The 21,913-nt window shown below is 41.8% G+C and overlaps 1 protein-coding gene across 1 annotated transcript in view; it reads right to left on the minus strand.

The window, feature by feature from the left end:
- The window catches only part of GMDS (GDP-mannose 4,6-dehydratase), a 595,298-nt gene that overhangs the window by 323,150 nt on the left and 250,235 nt on the right, over positions 1 to 21,913 (minus strand). The gene's annotated exons all lie outside the window — the stretch shown is intronic.

The raw sequence follows: 21,913 nt of genomic DNA on the forward strand, positions 1-21,913 counted from the left end.
TCATAGGGCAAACCTGTGTTCTTCAGAATCCTTTGGGGTGTTCCTTAAAAATTCAGTTTGAGCCAATTTCCTGGGGGAAGGGCCCAGGAAGTTCACATTTTTAATGATTCCCAATTGATTTATGTCCACAGAGAAGCTTGAGAACATGTGCTTTAGAACACAGTTAATTTTTTTAAAGGATGTTTTATTTTCTATTTTGCTTGTTTTTTGGTGGCTGGCTGGTACAGGGATCCGAACCCTTGACCTTGGTGTAACAATGCCATGCTCTAATCAACTAAGCTGACCAGCCAGCCCTCTATTTTAAATTAAGATACAATGATGATTTTGCAGTATATTACATGTATACATAATCTTCTTTTATTATGAGGTACAGCGCATGCAGCAAGACACTAGCTAATATATATATATATATATATATATGAACTGACTAGACACTAGCTAATATATGTATGAATTGACTAACTTCTAAGAGGGTGTTCAGAATTAATTCAATATTGCGCAGTTCCTTAAAGTATTTTTTTTTTTTTTTTTTTTTTTTTTTTTTTTTGTCATTTTTTCATGACCGGCACTCAGCCAGTGAGTGCACCGACGGTCAGTCCTATATAGGATCCGAACCTGCGGCGGGAGCGTCGCCGCGCTCCCAGCGCAGCACTCTACCAAGTGCGCCACGGGCTCGGCCCCTTAAAGTATTTTTTTAAGTAAACGTAACTGATATGCTTTTTTCTTAAATTATCTCTACAAATAATGAACAAATTAACCTAAATTAAATCTTTTAAAATAAGGAGACTGATAATCTTTGTCATGGGTTTATTCAGAGGCTGAACACAGCTGGGCACAATGCAAACACTATTCTCCTGCTACCGAGTGAATGACTTCAATCTTCACCTGGAAAAAAACCCTCTTTGGGGTGAGTAAGGCCACTGACCTTCATCATGGCCTGGTCCTGAGTGTCCCCTGAGCAGAAGCTGTGGCCTTGTATATGCAGAAGGTATTTAGGGAACTTAGGCAATTGCTCAACCAGGACCCGACTCACTCATCGCTCAGACCTGTGAGTAAAGCTCACATGGCAGCCATGAAATAAAGAAAAAGAGTATACTTCACCCACAATCTTTCAAATGCGAAAGCAGATTTGAGACCATTTTCTTCTTTTGTAAAAACAGTTTATTGAGATATCATTTACATACCATAAAATTCACCCTTTTAAATTTTACAATTCACCACCATCTAATTCCAGAACATTTTCATCACCCAGAAAGAAACTCCATACCCATTAGCAGTCACTCCCTAGTCTCCAACTCCCATTCCAACAGCCATTAATCTACTTTCTGCCTCTATGCATCTGGTTGGGGTGTGGTGTTATAACACCAAGGACAAGGATCTGGATCCCAGTACCACCCATCAATACCCCCAGAAAAAATATATTTGGGAGGAGGCAGCAGGTGTATAGGTGTGTGGCCTTTTGTGACTGGCTTCTTTCATTTATCATGCTTGCTTTCTTTTTTGTTTTTAATTTATTTTTAATAGCATATTCACTGTTATAAACCATACTTATTCTTTATGCCCCTCATCCAATATCCAATGTCTCCCCTCCCCTCTTCCCTTTCCCCCTCTTCCCTCTAATAACCGTAGATTTGTTCTCTCCATCTGATAGATTAACTGTTCCTCTGTTGATCTGTTGCCCAGATAATCTCTGCAATGCTCAGACACGTGTGATCAAGTCCTCCCCTATTACTGTAAACCAGATGATTCTTCTGTTACTCTGGAGTGTGTTTTGTGGAGAGAGAGGACCTCTCCTTCTTTTTTTGTTCTGGTCTCCACTGGTGCCTCACCTCGTGTCAATGTAGTTGAGAGTCTGGCATACTATCTGCACAGTGGCTGTGACTGCTACTATAGAGACTGGCCATTTTTGCGGCAGCCATGGCAATTACAGTGGCTATGGTGGGTACCTGTGTGAAAATGGAGTTTTTGCTGTGCTCTTTACCTGGTTGTGGCTGGATTCAGCTTCTTCCAGGTCCATGCCTCAGGACCCCAGCAGGACCTGGGGCAGTGCACACAGCCTACCTAGTTGTGGCTGGGTTCAGCTTCCCCGGGCTTCAGCCCTCAGGACCCCGGCGGGGTGCCAGCAGCAGTGACAGCCTACCTAGTTGCGGCAGGGTTCAGCTTCCCCGGGCTTCAGCCCTCAGGACCCCGGCAGGGTGCCAGCAGCAGTGACAGCCTACCTAGCTGCAGCTGGGTTCAGCTTCCCCCGGTTCTATGTCTCATTCTAAGATATTGTTGCAGAGCAAATTGGGGGGGGGGGAACAGGGTGGGAAGAGGGGGAAACAGGGGGGTGTGATCAAGGCACATGGCCACCCTCTCATTCCATCAGGGGAGACCAGGGGGCTTCCAATGCCTGCTGGGTCGTTCCTGGGTTGGATTCAAATGTTAGAGGGGTGTGGCTAAAGCCCTCAGCCCCCCACCACCCCAGGTCAGGAACACAGGGGGCTTCCTGTGGCAGCTCGGTGCTCATTGCTGGGCTGGTTGTGGATGCCAGGGGTGCATGGCTGAGGCCATCAGCCCCATCATTGCCCCGGCTCGGGAGCCCAGGGTGCTTCCTGTGGAGGCTTGGTGGTCATCACTGGGCTGGTTGTGGATGTTGGGGGAGGGGCGTGGCTAATGGCTCTCAGCTCCCCCCACTGCCCCAGCTTGGGAGCCTGGGAAGCTTCCTGCAGCTGCTTGGTGGTCATCGCTGGGGTGCGTGTGGAGGGCAGGCGGGGGAGAGCTGAGGTCCTTGGCCCTCCCTACTCCCTGGCTTAGGAGCTCTGTAGTTGAGATAAATTGCTTTATTGCTGCTGATTCCCTGAGGAAGGCGTTTTGTGCAGCTTAGGTTTTAATGGTTGACCTTGTATGTACTTCCAGGTCTCATGAGGCCAGTGCACCTGGGTTGTGTGGAACCTCTAGTCTGGGCCTGAGTCTTTTCAGCAAATTGCACCCCCTGCAGTTCTGTATCCATGACCAGTCTACACAGAGTGGGCCTGCACTGACTGGGGGATAGATCATGTCCATGCTGTGCCCCAGTGTTTCCCTGGTGGGCCCATCTCCCCCACTGCCTGCACTCCAAACACTTCCCATGGGACAGGCCATGCACCAGTTCTTTGCAATGACTCACCGGCCTCTGTGTGGCTCCTTTTTTCAGTTGTCTGTGGCTCCTCATTCCTCTGTGGATCCACAGGAACCCTGTTAGTGGTCTTGCTTGCCTAGGGGCCAAGGCCATCTTCTCCCCTGCCGCCTCCCAGCAACTTTATAGACGGGCACAAACACAACTTTTGCCAGCTCTTGCTCCGTGTGCTCAGCAGGGCCAGCCTGGAAGCAGCCAGGGCTCAAAATGGTGGGAGCAGTCCCTTCTTTCTCTCATCGTGGCTTCTCCTGCCTTCATGCGCTCCGTAGGTCTCTCCTCGTCCCCTGAGCTCTAGCAGCCCCAGCTTGGCTGTCGTTGCTTTTTAATAGTTGTAAATTGGTTGATTTATGGGAGAGAGTGATGCTAGGGACCATCTATTCTGCCATCTTGTGAAGAATCATTTATCATGCTTTCATTTCTCTTAAATATATACCTAGGATTGAAGTTGCTGGGTCATATGGTAACACTACGTTTAATATTCTGAGGAACTGCCATACTGTTTTCCAAATCGGCTGCATCATTTTACATTCTCACCAGCAATGCATAAGGGTTTCAATTTCTCCACATCCTACCAAATACTTGTTGTGGTCTGTCTTTTTGATTATAGTCATGATAGTGGTGTGAAGTGGTATGTCACTGTGGTTTTGATTTGCATTTTCCTGATGACTAATGATGTTGAACATCTTTTCATGTTCTTATTGGCAGTTTGTATCTCTTTGCAGAAATGTGTATTTGAATCCTTTGTCTGTTTTTAAATTGGGCTACTTGTCTTTTAGTTACTGAATTGTAAAACTTCTTCATATATTCTGGATACAAGTCACTTATCAGATACATAACTTGCAATTTTTTCACCCATTATGATGACTGTCTTTTCACTTTCTTCATGGTGTCCCATGAAGCACAAAATTCCAATTCATCTCCAATTTCTTTTGTCACTTGTGCTTTGCTTAACCCAAGATCATGACAATTTACTCTTATGTTTTATTCTAAGAGTTTTATTGTTTTATCTCTTACACTTAGTTCTATGACACATTTTGAGTTCATTTTTTTATATGGTTAGAGTTCAACTTCATTGTTTACAGATGAATATCAGTTGTCCCAGCACCATTTGCTGAAAAGGCTATTCTTTCCCAGTTGAATGGTCTTGGCACTAGGACTTTTTGTTCTCAGAGAAAGCTGTGGCCCCATGTTGAGGGGGCAGCATACTGAGAAGACCTCAGGAGAGGGGTATCAGTGCTCTGGGACCACTGGTGGTAACTGTTGGCAGACCCCTTCATTGCTCTCTCTGAGCATAGTTTCCTCACCTTAACAATTATACTTTTATGTGATACTTCACAATTTAAAAATGCTCTTGTTCAAACTTCCTAACAATTCTAGGGGAAACAAAAGCCAGGTCCCGCGGTTCAGAGAGATGCAACTGCTGTAAATCCCACTGTCCAGGAGCAACAGAGCTGGAACCCACAGTGGGTCTCCATGACTGTATGGTGCTCACGATGGAAGCAGGTGTCAGCCATGCCCAGACTCAGACCTCTGAGAGGTGTCTCACAAAAATCTGATGCTCTAAAGAGAAATAAAACTGCACACAAGCATGTGTGTGTAGGTGCACACAAACAAAATGTTGCCTACAGTTTCTGGGGATTTTATGGGTTGCAGATTAAGAAATCCTGAAATAGATGATCTTTAAGATCCTTTCTAACACTACATATCTGTTAAGCCAGTACTTAAACTATTTTAGGTATAAGTTTATATCCAATAGTATTTGCAGTCTTTTCCAAGTCTTTTTCAATTATTTGCAGTCAAGTTTGAACAGCAAAGAGATGTTGTGGCTTTTTTCTCTTTCCTTGGCTACTTTTTCATTTATATATGTGATGCCTAAACAGCTACATGAAAAGAACAGGTAGTATTTTTAAGAACTCAGTATGAGGCAAACATCATTCTAAGCATTTTACATGTGTATATTACTTAATCCTGAGAACAGGTAAGCACTTGAACTAGACAGAGAAGCTACAGCCAGTGGTGGAGCCACTTATTATGCTCACGGTGAATGTTATATACTCCATGCATTATATACACATATGTTATATTCATGGTGAACCAAACACCTCAATCATTACAATGCAGAATAAAGAAAGTTTGTCCAACTTAGAAGCTTTTACTTATGCTAGAGAATCCAATTTACGTAAGTAGTAGGTTGTTATTCAGAGGACATAACTCATGGGTAAGGATTAAAAGCAGTTAGGCTGAAGACAGTAAATGAGGCAGGGGAAGATACGGGGAAGATGGCTGCATGTCTGCAGACTGTTAAGTAACTACATTAAAAATGAAGCATATGCATGATATTCAAAATGCTGCAGGATAAGATTGGCTGATAAAATCTAACTGTTCGCAGACTGTTTACAATATAAAGTTACAAATTAAGTGGTTTCTTTTATTTTTTTTTTAAATCAGAAGAGTACTTTATAGCTTCATCAACCTCTAAAGGTTATAAGGTTATAAGTATGATTCTAAAATCCACTAAAACATCAGGGTCCAGAAAACTGTAATCCACAGGCCAAATGTGGCCTACCACCTGTTTTTGTGATAAAGTTTTATAGGAACACAGCCACACACATTTGTTTACATGTCTCCTATAGTTGCTTTCAGGCTATAACAGCAGAGTTGAACAGCTGAGACACAGAACATATTACCCATAAAGCTGAAAATATTTACTATCTGGACCTTTACAGAAGTAGCTTTCCGACCCCTGAATTAAACCATAGTTATAACTGGGAGATGAAATGAGTAATTTTTTTGGCTTTTGTCATTATTTTTTACTGCATCTTTTCAATACTGCAGGCTGACAATGGAGTATGTTTTCAATCACAAGAAGAGAGCTGCATTTTCAGAGGCAATGGAGACTTAGTTAAGAGTAGAAACATATTGTACCTAATAAGAAGAACAAAAAATCAGACTGACAGAAATAAATGAATTTTTTAAAACCTCAGGCCTACAAAATACTGCCTGACTCCCCTTTTCTTCACTTGGCTCCCGGATTCCCACATTCTTGCAGTTCACGGGCCAGGCTCTCCAGGCTCTCGTGCCAGGTCCTGCCAGGTCCCTGCATCCCTGTTCCAGCACAGGGGCTCAGCACTGAGCTTTTTCTCCTCCCATTCCCCCTCCAGTTGGGTCATCCAGTCCTAGGTCACCATCTTTGTGCAGAGAGCACCAAAGGTTCACCTCCAGGGCCACCATTCCTCGTCTACTCGATGTGCCCAATACCATCTCACAGTGAGCTGGCCCCAAAGTTCTTCCCTTGGCCCCTCCCTTTCTGTAAATAGCACCCATTCAGAACAAATCTAGAAACCACTCTGCCTCCTCTTTCCTTCACAGTCCATAGAAATGTAACCATTCTCACCACTTCTGCCCCATGCCCTGTCATGGGCCACCATCACCTTCCCTAGAACTAGTACAGTGGCCTCTCACTAGTTCTGCATGGTCCCTCTCCACGTCACTACCTATCACCCGCTTCCCTCACTATGATCCAGCCTTTCTGGCCAGCCTGTCCCTGCCTGGAGCCTTTCCCTGGCCTTCCCTTCCGTATGTGTGTGCTCTTTACCACCTCCTTCCCTGCAGGTCTCCCTTCCTCCCTCTTTAAAAAAATCCAAGGCTATCATCTCTGTCTTTATCCACGCTTTATCCTGCTTCCTTCATTCTTCATTTTAATCTTCTATTTTATCTATTTTCTTATGTATTAAAATGTATGCTTCATGAGGACAGGGTTTTGTCTTGTTTCTGGAGTGTCTCCCGTGCCTGAAAGTGCTTGGCACAGTATTTGCCCAATGACTGAATGCAGCATGTAAACTAATGAGGAATTTAAATGTCAAATATACAAATATCAAAATTAAAATACAAAAACAAGTACAAAAGAAAATGGGCTATCAGAATGACAGAAGAAGGTTGATAATTTAATATCACTGAAATAATAGGTCAGACTTCAAAGGACAAGACAGATAAGATTATAAATTTCAAAGCTTTACCATAACAATTATGTCAAAGGTTTAACAGTTACACTATATAAAGATTCAGAATTCAGAGTAAAAGAGAATTCTCTTAGACTATAATAATGATAATTCTCCATCGTCTTTAAAGCCCTTTTACCCCTTCAAAGGCATTATAACTACATGTTAATTTTATAACTTCATGAAAATTAAACAGACATGGAAGGAGGCATTCTAACTAAGTAGGTTAAAAAAAAGTATTGATAACAATGACAGTTAAAATGTTATTTATATTAGATGATTACAAGAGAACATAAACCATGTCCCATTAGCAGAGTGGTTTGCCATGTGGTGGTGACTGTAGTGTTCACATTTTTTATCTATTAAAAATGGTCACTGAAATTGAATCCTTGAGGTCAGAAATGCCACATGTTGTAATTCTTTACCCAGGAAGCACAGCAAATAACATTCCAGCTCCTGAACCCAGGATCTTGGATAGTCCCTGAGAAACCACGGGGGTGGGGGAGGGCATGTTCCTAACTTTCTCACACTGCTGCCCCAGGACTAGTTTTTGCCTCAAAATGGGAACCCTCAGGGAACAGACCTTCATCTGCCGTCTACAGTTTGGAGGTCAGAGCAGGCGAGCTGCTCCTGTAACCAGAGGGCATCCAGTGTGAGCAGTTCACCAGCAGTGCCACCTGGGTTCCTCCTCGTGCTTTCTCTTCATGTACTAAAGAAAAGTATGATTAAAGGGTGAAATCTACTGAAAGCAAGAGCTGGGGCGCATGATGACAAAAATCACCCCCCAACCCCCATGCACTGTGCTAGACTGTAAGCTTCACAGGGCAGGCCCTTGCCTGTTCCTGCTCACCATGGAATCCCCTAGAATGGCACAGAGGTAGAAATACACCTGAAATTTTAAAATGAAAAGCCATTTGAAGACAACTTCTATTTCTTTGTAAGAAATTAAATGAAATATATATTTAAGTATCCTACAAATGTTAAAAGAATTATTATTTTCTAAAGTATAAGCAAATTGGGAAAAAGTAGTTAAATAATTTCAGTAAGGGAAAACATTTCAAACACAGCAGAAGAGAAGTTCATAATAAATTAATGAATAAAGCCAAACCTCTTTCAGGCTTTTCAGCTGAAACAACAAGAAAGAACATAGGGAGGAATTTAAAGATAGGCAAAGTGACTTGTGACATATGCTATTTGCCTCTCCAGACCCTTGTGGCTCCACACTGTGGCCTCCGAGTTTCTCATGATTTGGCCTCTCCAGCCTGACTTCCTCCCTGCCTCCTCCCCAGTCCCAGCTCAAGCCTGGGTGTTTGCTCTTCCCACAGCGCACAACACTTTGCCCGGGCCCCTCTTCCCAGAACCTCCCCACCTGGTCACCTGGAATACCTGCCTTCACCGCATCCTGTCCTGGCCTGCTTCACTTCAGAGTGCCCCCCACAGTCGACTCTGCATGCTCACATCTTCACCTGTGTAGCAAGCCTGGGAGCTCAGTGAGGACACAGGTTCCCTCCCTCCCTAACCTTTTTTCTTTTTTCCTTCCTCCCTTCCTCCCCCTCTCTCTGTCTGAAGTGAAGAGGGGTGGACCTCATGGAGAGCTCCAGAATGGTTTCTCAGGGACTATCCAAGATCCTGGGTTCAGGAGCTGGAATGTTATTTGCTGTGCTTCCTGGGTAAAGAATTACAACATGTGACATTTCTGACCTCTAGGATTCAATTTCAGTGACCATTTTTAATAGATAAAAAATGCGAACACTACAGTCACCACCACATGGTAAACCACTCTGCTAATGGGACATGGTTTATGTTCTCTTGTAATCATCTAATATAAATAACATTTTAACTGTCATTGTTATCAATACATTTTTCTTAACCTACTTAGTTAGAATGTTTCCTCTCTCTCTCTTTCTTTCTCATTGTTCCTGCCACTCAGAAGAGTGCCTGTCACCAGAAAGTACTCAAGAATCATTACTTCAATGAATCAGATGGCATTGAGTCTTAAGTTTAGGCACATAATCCCCCAATGACCTTATTATAAAATTAATAATGAAACAAACTCTACATATGAAGCAAATTCCATTTTTAAAATCTCAATGAATGAGCCAGAGTTTCCTAACTACAAATGTTGCTTCAAAAGAGAGATCTGTCTGCAAAAGAACTAAATGTGATAAAAGATAACCAGAGACCAGAAAAACGCTTCCTCTAACTTGATTTCACAGATACGTGAGGAGCCTCATGATACAGTGAGCTGGAAATGCCTAAGACCACACAGGCAGCTGCACTGTTTACTGCTGTTCTGCAAGTGAAAGTTATTAGTCAATGAGAGTAACGATGATAAAACATCACTTTCCATCCTGAATCAGTCTCTCCCAGTCAGCAGGAGCTCAGTAAAGCAGACATTCACTTAGCAGCTGGGACCAGATGCAAACGTTTTTCCAGAGCTGGCCAGGAGTCAGCCAGTTGTGGATCTAGAATGGCTGGAGCTCAGCGGGCAGGAAGGGCATCAAGAGGGTGCTGCCACCATAAGAGGCAGCAGGTCAGATTGCAGGAAACACAAAGGTGAAACAAAGCAGAACCCTGACCCCTCTGTGCCTGCCTGTTTTGTGCAGATTAGAAAGAGGCTCCAAGAGGCTACAAAAGGGAGGCCATGGGGTTTCTAAGAGGTGTGCTGAGATGGTGATGAAGTGTGGGTGTGGGTGTAGGGGATAGAGACTTAAAGGAGGGACAGATGACAGGGACAGAACAAAGAAGGGCCCACGGAGGAGACAGCCACCCAAAGAAGTGGAGAGAGGGGATGTGAGGCATAATAATGGGGGTGGGGCGGGCTCAGCATGAACAAAAGGAGAGACAAATGCACTGGCCACGTGTGGGGAATACAGAGTCCTGTGTTTATGTAAATGTACTAGAGGTTACTCTGGAGTCGGCCATATATGCCAGTCTGTGGTCTGTTGAGCAGGCACTGGGGAGCCAGCTACGGCTCTGGAGCAGAGGACAGCACCCCTCTGCCAGGCTTCTCACTGTGCATTGCACTCCCAGCTTCAGTGCTCGCTGCCCCAGCCCAGCCCAAGGCCCAGCTCTACATTCAGAAACTTTTATTCCTCACTCCCCTTAACCCAATTTTCATGGCTTTGGTATTTTTATGATATGATTTTTCCTCATTCTAATGGAATTATATTCTTGTTCAAAAAAACTTACAATTACAGTTTGGAACATCATACAATTATGTGGTTGTTACTCCAGCACAGTGATGAATTCTAGCCAGACTAAACAAATGTGACATCTTTGTTTGCCTTTGTATGCTCAAGGTAAATTATGGACACAAAAATATTTGTTGAATGAATGGTATTGATTTTTTTAATGAGTTTACATTTTTAGCCACAAAGGCAAATTGAAACTTTCACTAATCAGAGTAGAAAACACACGGGGTGCTCTACTCACAGAGCATCCTACAGTTCTGCTGTAAGGGCTCAACTCCTGCTCCAGAAGGCCAACCACACTGCAGTCCCTTGCCAGATCTGCGAGCTCCTTTCACTCACCGACACCGAAAGGGAGATGAGCTGCCCCAGGGACATGCCTTCAGCTTGAGACTCTTCACTTCTAAAACGTGGGGAGTTGTTTTTCCCACTTAGTGATAACTCCTTGGTCACAATTCTTTGCCACTTTCCACATCCTCCAAGGACCTCTGGTCCCATTCCTTAATGTCTTTCCTACTTTCTCAATTAAAGCAAATATTAACTAAGTTTAAAACAAATGTTAATTAGTTTTAGTTAATTAAAATTAGTTCAAAATAAATATTAGACTAAGTCTCCTGGTTTTATAGAAAACATTAATTTAAAAACACTTTGTGACTCCAATTATCAGAAATTAGCCAAATCGGACATCTTTTCTCTGCCTGTTGTACAGAGGTGTATCAGCTGGTGATAAACGCAGAAAAATCTGTCATGATTTAAACAAGAGAAAATGGTACCACAGTAACTATCTAGTTTTTCTGGAGCAAGACAGAGATTCTTCACAAATGAATGGAAGTCACAAGTCAGCTTACCTAATCAAATTAATTACATCAGGGGTACTTAACCAAGGATCCGTGGGATCCACAAATAGAATTCAGGGTGGCACATGGATTCGGACAGGACAAACACACATCCCCACCTTCACTAAGTTCTGTCTGAAATTGAGAGCACCCTTCATTCTGAATGTGGGCCACAGCCCTCAGCAGCGACAGCACTACCAACGGAGATGCTGCCTCTTTGACAAGAGAGCAGTTACTGCAGGCACCTCCAAGTGCCCCCGTGCCATCCCGGCTTTGAAGTTCCAGAGGTTCCTAGGCCCATGGCCAGGTCTTGTGCTATCACGTGTTATGGCACATTACTATTTCACAAACCTGGCTTTTAAATATATTCACATACTGATAGAGTCAGTTTCTTTTGTAATTCTAAGTATTTTGTTCTACACTTTTAAAAATGTTATTCTGAGAATATCCATAGGCTTCATCAGACTGCTGAAAGAGGCCATAGCATAAGAAAGGTTAAGAATGTCTCCTCTCTACCAAAAGATAGTGACCGAGTTTCAGCATTGTGGGATTTGCTTAAAGGAGAGAAGCCCCAGAATTTCTGTCACCACTATATCCAACCACGTTAGTAAGTTCTCACCAGCCGTTTTAAATTATGGATGTATATAACCTAAAAGCCTTATTGTTGCATAATCAATTGTTCTATGGTCTGAATCATTCAATAGATTCCTGACCTCAATGACAAAGTTTCAAAAGTACATAAATACACTAAGGCGTTAATGTGACCCTAAAGTTGTACATATAAATCAAAAAATAAACAATCAAATAGCTTTGAAATGTATTTTACAATTTTTATAACTTTGATCTTCTCATTTTGATCATAAATATACCGAAATGAGCTAACATTCCCCAGGCTCTCTGTTGACAGAGGTTGATGGCACAGGAGTAAATAGAGGGATTAATTATATCAGGGGTACTTAGCCAAGGGCCTCAGAATATTAAACCAAGGGATTAAAAATATTTGTTGAAGGTAATCCAGAAATGATGAGGAGATTTAATGTTTGTTGCCAGCCAGTTACCACTCAGATTATGGTAATATGGGGGTACTCAATGTACAGACAAAATAATGAAAAGTTACTTCAGCTGTGTATAAAGGGGATGAAACATAGCAAACATCTTATAGACTTCATGATTACAAAGTTTACTTTCCTTTTATGACTACTATAATTACATTTGCAATGGCCACTAGCATAACATTAAAGTAGGAACAGAGCACTTACCTTAGGATCTAAATAGCTAATCATTCCTTACTTAACAGACAACATGACAAAAAAATGAGAATTTGCTGAAATGGTTCAATGACTCTGAGAAACTACAACATGGACTGAGACTGCAATAGTGGAGATTTCAACAATCCACTCTGGAAGAGTTCATTTAAGACAGAAGCAGAGCTAAAGCTTTGAGGCAGGACAAATGGCTCAGTTTAGGGCGCTTCATCCCGCTGGCGACTGCACATGCATGTGTTTGTGAGTGAGTCACAAAATAAGAGGCAAAGCAATACCATGGTACGTGGGTAGTAAGCTGTTGTCCCTCCTTCCTTGCCTCTATTTCTCTTGTCTGCTCTCTACCCAAAATAGCATATAGTGAATCAATTTTAGAAGGAATATTAAGGAAAAAATACCTAAGCCATGAGAGAAATGTACAAAAGGCTTTTCAAAATAAGCACCCCTCATGAGAGACCCACATGTTTTGTTAAAAATATTTTATTGGAAACCCTGGAAAGAAAAACCAGGAACTCAAAACAAATGAGAACCATGTGGCAAACTGGCAAGCAAAAGAGGGAAAATAGGGTAAAAGATGCCTTCATCAAAATGGAATAAAATTAATGATCAAGGAAAGACAGGTGGAGTTTGAGGGCAGAAATTCAAAGTCAATAAGAAGGGCAACCCTAGGCAGAGAGAGAAGGCTGCTGGGAGATGCAGGCACGGGGGCAGAGGCCTGAGAGAGACAGCTGTGGGAAGCTCTCTATGCTTGCTGTGGTAGACATAAGGAGGTGCCAATTTTCAAACTGCCATTTTAAACAGTTACACAGGAACAGTGGCAAACACCAAGGTGTCTCTAGAACTAACAGACAAACTAAAATGTAGATGAATCACTAGAACAGTGATTCAAGTGATCCAATAAGTCATGATTGATCTGTAGAACTACATGCACTATGATGAAAATGCCAGTAGACTACTAACGGGACTTCAGTCCATAAAAAGGTAACTGATGGTCACACTGGAGGGGAACTCAAATCGCCAGGCTATTGTTGGATATCATTTCCATAGGGAAAAGTCAAGCAAAGTCTATGGCAATGGGCAGAATCAATAAATAAAGATAATGCCGTGGCAGAAAGTAAGTGGCTTTGTGAGAGTCGATACTGCATCGCTATTTTGCAAAATCCTTTCAGGGATAAATAAGCACATGGGCAAGGAAGGCTGAGGGAGAAACCCATGGATATAATCCACGCAGGTTGTCAAGGCCTTGATAAATACCATAACAAGGTGCACTTAAGAAAGCAATCACATGTACTCTGAGACTAGGAAAATATCCTGTCCAGTGGGCTCCCTGCTCCACAGCCAGCATGTCCTAACTCACCACAATCAGGAACTTTTAGACAGAAAACTAAAAGTAGGAATAAAAACATATAAGCTGGAAGAGCAAAATATAAGAGGTAGACCCTGGCAGTGGCTAGTTTAGGGATTGTTCTTATTTAATGTTTTGAAAACAATGTAGGAAAGAGAGAGCACTATGAAAACCTCCAAAGGTTCCAATGGTTTTCCAGGAAAGTAGAAACTCACATTAGGAATAATAAACTGCAAGATCTCTTGGGACCACCTAAAGGACTTGAAAAATGGCAAGAAACTTCAAATTGGATCATTTGAAGACAATGCATTTAAAACAAGGGCCGGGAGTGGGGGGGGGGGGGGGGGGTAGATGATTGGACTCATAATCCAGAGTTCTAAATATCCTCAGAGTTTCCTGAAGATGCCAGGCCTTGGCCTGAAGCTAAAAGGCCAAGAAATCTCACCAAAAAGAATAAACAGAGCAGAAAGCACTGTGGTTCTTGCATGCCTGGGTGAGGCTGTGAAGTCCTGGTAATCACAATTTAAGAAAGTCATCTGGAACTCAGCGCATATCTGGAGCACAAGAAACATGTTCAAGGAAACAGAGCAGCTATCACATAAAGAAAGGGTTGAAAAAAGTTAGATTTCTTTGGTTTGTGAACTCTAAGCCAGGAAGTAGGTACAATGACTAAGGCTTTGTAAAATAATAAAGGATATGGATAGAGAGATCATAGACAAGTTCATTAAGAGTCCAGAAGACTTGAATGAAGGCATACCTTTTGTTTAAGTTTGATAAAATGGTAAATTAACAAAATAGAAGTCTGTCTTCAACTGAGTGATATTTCAAGAACAATTGGCTTAATCTCCTCCATTTGGAGCAACTCATTCTATTTAAAAGCAAATTATGCATCAAAGAAACCATGAATTTTAGAAGCAAAGTTAATAACAGGAGCTTTCTCCATCGTGTTCAACACTGTGTGGCTAAATCAGAGCACGGGACACAACAGGTATTCAGTAGTGTTTCTTGAGAGAACGAACAAATAAAAGCAAACTGTTTCAGTATCACCAAAAATGGCCAGTATCCTCAGAAAAAGACAGTGGTTTCAAAGGGCCTCATCCTCTCTAGATGACTTTTTCTAAATTCCATGTTTGAGTTTTAATGAGGAATTATTTCTACAATGATGTAATAAACCTGATGTACACATATGATATGAAGGTATTAGCTAAGAGGAAAACATTAATAATAATAGTATATATACTATTATTAATGCTTTTAGTATTAATGTTTGGTAGTATTAAACTTTTTTATTTAATGTAGTCTCTTTCTACAACAACAAAAGGTATACCAGAAGGTAACTGCCATATACTGTCAAAATGGAAAAAAACCAAATGCTGTGTTTTTAGGGTTTTTTTTCATATTGAGATTGCTGTGCAATGCAAAATTTAGATTTTACAGGAAAGCATAGGTCACATGGAGCAGGATAAACGTCTCATTCTCTTTTGAACATTGCAGTGATTGCACTGCTGCCGTGTGGGTCGACGTCTATTTCCTTGAGATCTGTGAGCTGATGGGAGGCCAGCAGGGCTCGGGAGGACAAGAGAGTGCGGGATTATGCCTGCGCCAACCGCACTGCAGCCAAACAGAGGAAATGAGGGAAAGAAAGTAATTGCAAAGCAAAAGAGCGAAACAGTCACTGTCCAAGTTGGAGTTTAACAAAACAACAACAAACACGCAAAGAATTAGCACTTGTGACTTCTCAGAGACAGAAAAACACAAATTTGCTATGAAAGTAATTCCACTGGGTAAGGGAAAAGATACTTTGTATGTGTGACTGATGAATGAAAAACAAGAAAAAACCTGACATAGGAAGTTATTTATGACAATTAACCAAAACTCTAGGGCTCTAGTCCTTATTTTTCCAATAAGCAACAGGCAAAGAAACCAGCTTCTCTATGCCTCAGTTTCTTTCTCCTAAATATTAAAGTCCTTTCCAGCCCTGATTCTTCTACGTAATTGAGGATATCATGCAGTATCTAGCAAACACTGATTTAGCGTCAGGCGATGTAAGGAAAACCAACTCTCAATGTTATATACAATGAGAGGCATAAGCAGGAAACAAGGCTGGCCCTGAGGGTAAGGACAGGACATGTGGACGTCCCCAGGACACTGTGACTCCTGCTGATCTCAGACTCTTTATAAATCTACCCCCCAACACCTTGGATCTCGCATGACCCTCTGCCCTATTGTAATACCCTTCAAACGGGCCCCCTGGGATCTCTGGACTTTCTACAATCCATGTTCTACACTACCAGCATTATCTTTCTAAAATGTATGCTCCAATCACACCACACCCTTCTAAAAGTGGAATAGCTCCCAGAGCTTTCAGATGAAGTTCACATACCTTAGCTTAAATAATTCAAGCCAACATGGGGAATATGTGGCCACATTTTAAGGACACAACTCCCCATTACTGCAACTCTTAAGCATAGCAATGATGAAATTTAAACTGAGAAAATTAAAAAGATGTGGCTATGTACGCCTGACCCAAAACAACAGAAGCTATTGCAACACAAAGCAGGAAGTGAAGCTAAGGCTGCAAAGCTGTTGATGTTCAAGGCTGGAACTGGCGGAGGTGGCAACCTTGAGCCACGCTTGCTGCTTGAGACCAAGGGCTGAGGCAGAATTTCCCAGCCTTTGAAAGGAACATGAAAAAAGCTGCTTCTGGCAGCCCAAAAACTATGAATTTTTTGTTTGTTTTCACAAAGCAAAATGTCTAAAACAGCGGCATATGGCAGCAGACAAAGCTTCATGCGAGGATCCACTCCAAGGTGTCTGCTGGCTTTCCACTAAGCAGACCTGAGAGATTTTGTGAGGAAAATGGGGTTAGTTTGGTTAGGCCCTCTCGCCTTATATCCGGCTGTGTATGATTCAGCACATCCATTGTAAAAAAGTTACTTAAGAGTAGTGTTGGCGGGCGTGTGCGCCCGTGTACCCCTTCGCATGTTGCCGCTATCGTGTACTTTCCGTATAGAAGACAGCAGCTCTGAACTGCTGGCCAGCAGAGCTCACATCTGAAATAAAGCACGTCTACTTTGCCTGCGGCTACTCGGTTGTTCTTTCAACTACCTGACTCATGCGATCTGCACAGGAAGGGGCAGAGGGATCTGTGATCCAGCCTGACAGATTTCCAGTATGAGAGCTAGATGGAAACTCTAAGCCACCAATATAGAACTGGTTCTGGACTGGAATATCTAGAAGCTGGTTGGTGACAACCACAAATCTGTTAACAATATGGGATAAAAATGGGGAATGGGGTAGGGTTCCTGTTTAATACAGTCTTGCAAACCAAATTTTTAAAAAAGGATAGTAACTTTGAGAAAGAAAACCAACAAGATCTACAACTAAAGGAAGAATTTACACTAGAGGAAATGAAAACAAGATAACATTCTGAAAATGATTTTAAACTACATCTCTATCAATAACTTTAAAATAGAGACCAAGGAAAAAAATAACATCAGCTAAAAACAAGAAATCATTTTTTAAACCAGCTCAAAATGAAGTAAGAACAGATCAAAATAGACCCAAAGGATCAAATAAAATTCAGGGAATAAGTCACACAGCCAGCAAAACCAAAAATATGAGGACTGAGGAAAGGCACAAGTCTTTAGAAAACACACCTAGAAACTCACAGCTGAAAGAACAGATGCCAAATGAATGGGCATGTTCTGTGAACACTTGTGTCCTACAACCCTCAATATCTATAGCACAGTATCAGGAACCTGAAAACGTACAAGTTTAGCGAAGAGAGGCGGTGAGAGAAGGAAGAATAACTGCTAATCAAATGAGAAAGAGTGAGACTACCAAAACTGGGATCTTCGAGAACTGAAAGGAGGAAGAAGTTTCCTAATCTTGAAAATTACCCTGGAGGAAGATGGATGAGTTGGAATTTGCACCTGGCACTGGCAGTATTTGGGAAACGCTATTTTCCACATTGTAAGTAGAACCACTTTACTCCTCCATGACATCATGATACACGGAGATTAGCTTGGTACACTGGCATATTTATGACCACTGGAAAATGGATGACCCAGAAAACCAGTGGGTGCCCATAATTTCAAGTGTCAACATTTCTTTTATTCAAAAGAACATCATTTTCCTTTAAGATTTATTACAATATGACAAGGTCTTGAATCACAGGTAGTGATGTTCTTTTTTGTGTTCTTAAAAACAACTGAGAAAATGACTATCCCTGGGAGTTTTCTGAAGTCAAATGAGATGTTGTTACCTGCTTTCTCTACCTGAAATTACTCTTGGTTCTTCCCAGATTGACTACCCAGGGAAGTACTGGTGCAGTTTGGACAGGTATAATATGAAAACAGTTTACCTCCATTAATGCCAGACACTGATACACTGTGTAGCAACAGAGAAAAAACTAATGAGGCTTCTAAATTCACCATCGACAATGACCCAGAACTTGCATTTGTAAAAAGTTTCAACCATTTGTTTTTGCTTTCCCTATGAAACCTAGTATTTCACCTTAAACAGAGCAGAAAATATATTAAGAATTAAATAGCTAAGAAAGTTGCCTTAAGTTCCTAAGAATATGGTGCTATATAATCACAAAGTTGTATTAATAGGTTATCTTCAAACTTCTCTATGAAAGTAGACTTTACATAAATGAACACTACAATATGAAAACGAAACAAGGGGTAATGGGAGTGATCTCATGAGACGGCGAGAATCAGGATGACTCTAAACGTCTGTCACAAAACTTTAATCTTGGCATTAGTTTTGCTTATCTCTCCATTCACTGCTATTAATTTAATGGTCTGGGGAGCTCTCAGGGATATTTGGTAAAAGCAATTTATCTTTCAGGATAATCTCTAACCCACTATTCAAAACTTTTTAGCTTTAAGCTACAGAGAATTTAAAAGAAAGGGGCTGGGTGGACAAGGGAGTAGAATGATAGCAAATAAGCAAAGAAGCAATACACGGTACAACACTTTTTCAACATTGTAAGCACTACTCTCTTTACTGCACACTGCGTAAGCATAATAAACCAGCAACTGAGCCAGAAAAGGTTTTGCTGTTTGAAGCAACATGGTACCCTGCATGGTGAGTGATATGGCAGTGTGCTCATGAGTTTGCTTACACAAGCCAGATGCAGCTGTGCTAGAAGCTTCACTGCTACTCAGAAGTTAACGGATGTGAGAAATCACCAGAGAACGTAACTACAAAGATGTAAAAAGATAGCCCATTCATTTTTTCCTTATTTGTATCAAAGGAAAAAGAAGAGTGAGACTAAATGTGGGAAAGTAATCTTTGAAACCTTTTTCAACTTTTTTGTTCCTTTCTATTTACATATACACACTTAAAATATACTCAAATTTAAAGCTCACTGAAAGTTGTGGGATATAACAGGTACAGAATTTTCTCCCGTTTTATTTTACTTTCACTTTTTGCTTCAGATACACTGAGCCACAATATTTGCAAAACTATCACTTGATAGTTTAACTATTTTTTGTTCACTCAATACATATTAATAGAGACACTCGTAAGGCCCTTGCACTGTTTGAGGCACAAGAATACAGTAGTGAATGGAACAAGCAAAAAATCACTGCCCCATAGAGCTTGCATTCTAGTGAGATGAGAAGAAAAGAGACAATATGAACAAGTTAAACATACAGGAAGTTTGACAGTGATGAGCAGTACGGTGAAAAATAAAGCAGGGAATGGAAATGGGGGATGTTGGGTTGCACTTTTAAGTGAAGTGAGGTTTCGCTGAGCAGAAGAATTAAATGCAATAATAGAAATAGAGCAGGCACAGAAGTAGCAGTAGTCATAGTAGAACACAGTAAGTGTACGTGTCTGAGACTCGCTATGTGCCAGGCACATGGCTGAGCGCTCTACAAGCACCCATCCAGTTAAGTGTTGTGCCAGTCTATGAGTCAGACACAACCGTTCTATTCCACATCTGGAAAAATTGAAGCCCAGAGCAATGAAGAAGCTTACCTATGGTCACAGTTAATAAGTAGTGGAGCTGGAATTAACAGTAGGGAGAAAATAGTAATACGAGGAAAACAAGCAGACCCTCACTGACACGTGCACACATGTTCTTTACACTGACATCTTCTGTGACCACAGCTAGATGTACAGGGCTGGTGACATAACCTTTCCATGCAATATAATTCAAAGATGATGCTTCACATTTTCTAAAAACAGGTGGCTATGATTAGGAATCAGGTTGCCTATAAGAGTATATTTTTAGAATGGATTCTTATGATTCAGATGTTTTCTTACAGACGTAATATTGTGACTTGGCTATTACATAAGCATATTTGATTCAGAACACAAAAATAAATATACAAATGTAATTTTAAAAGGAGAGAATGTAATAATACATCCCCAACTGCCAACTGCCCCCTCCCCTTTCCTAGCCCAATCTCACCCTCATCTCTTCCCTTTAGGGCTACAACCCTTTAGGATGAAAGAGCTTCCTCGCCCTTCAATTTGGAGCCTCTCCAGTTTGGGCTCCCTGTCCATCTCACCCCTCAAGAATGCTCTTCCCTGGCAGAATACCCCTTCATGTGGATTTCTGGAACACATATGCTATCTGCAATAATGGTATGTCCTATGTGTAACAACAAAGAATTATTTTGTACTACACGAATATGCAATCAGAGCATAATCACTACGCTGATAGGCTTAAAGGCTGTCAATGTCTAAGAACAAAACAAAGTAAATCAATATTTTTAAATGAGAAATAGATTTTGAAATATTGTAAATGTTTGTTATCTAGGTTTGAGGGAGGGATAGGATGTAGATCAATGGCATGGAAAAGAAAATATAATACAGGTTAAGAAAAAAAAAAAAATACCTTAAGGAAAGCTTCACAAAGACCTGGGCAAGCTGCACTTGTGAACAGTGCCACTAGGAGTAGTGGGCAGTGAGGACAGAGAGGGTGACCCTCCTAAAGGCTGGAAGTTTCTGAGGCTTGAGAAGGACTCAGAGTAGAGCAGGTCATCAGCTCAGAATTTTCTTACAATCATGTTCCTGGGGATGGAAATGGAGAAAGTTTACGAAAGTTCACTCCACATGACAACAGTGACACAGAGGAAGGTTGAGGGGGTGTGGAAACACAGGAAAATCCTACAAGTTACCACCTACAGGTTAATGCAACACTTTTAAAAAAGTCTAATGTACAAAAGGGGCAAGAAAAGAAGTGGATCAGTTTGAAAAAGGGAAACCCGAGCACTAAGAAACAGGCATACCCTCGGTGTGAGGATGAAGGCAGTGGGTGGTACAGAGGCTGAGATGGAGGGGGTGGCCTGTGCAAACCCCAGCATCATGATGGCCAGGCTTGGCTGTGGTCCAGGTGACGGAAAAAAGACAGCACAAGGTCAAAGCTTTGCTCTAGGTGAGAAGGGAACCCAGAGGTCCCCAAAGAAGAAAAGCTCTGCTTACACCCATTAGTATTGTCCCCCAGAGTGACACTTTACATTTAAATTAAAGAGAAAGAACATTCAGGGAACGTGGAAGGGTCCAACAGACTTTGTCTAGTCTTTGAAAAAAAGATAGGCTCTGAGTGCCTTGGATGACGAGTGGCTTGGTTGATGACTAACTTCTCCCCGGGGCCCTGCCACAACAAACCGGGGAGGGAGGACGGGAAGACAGAAGTGAAGGGCACAGGCTTTCACGGAGAAGGACAGAGGTGACTGTGTTACGTGTGTGACGGATAAAGGCGGCTCACCAACCCCAGGCTTTCCTCCTGTCTCTCTCAGAACACGTGTGTCAGGGAGAGTCACAGAACAGTCAGCTGCTTCAGCTCTCCATCAACTAGAAACATTTATTTCAGCAGGAAGGTACCTTATGAGGTAATGAATTGCTTTTCTGGATAACCAAAGATCAACGATATTGGAACCTTTTAATCCTTTATACAGTCATGTTGCTTTATAATGGGGATAATTCTGAGAAAAGCGCCATTAGTCAGTCGATCACAGTGCACTCACACAAACCTAGACGGTACAGCCTGCCACGCCCTAGGCTATATGGTACAGCCTACTGCTCCTAGCCCACCTCCCCACAAACACATGAGTACTGTGGTGCACGGCTTCACAACAGCCATGGCAAACTTTTCAGCTC

This window comes from Cynocephalus volans, chromosome 5 (assembly GCF_027409185.1).
Source record: "Cynocephalus volans isolate mCynVol1 chromosome 5, mCynVol1.pri, whole genome shotgun sequence".
NCBI classification, from domain to species: domain Eukaryota; kingdom Metazoa; phylum Chordata; class Mammalia; order Dermoptera; family Cynocephalidae; genus Cynocephalus; species Cynocephalus volans.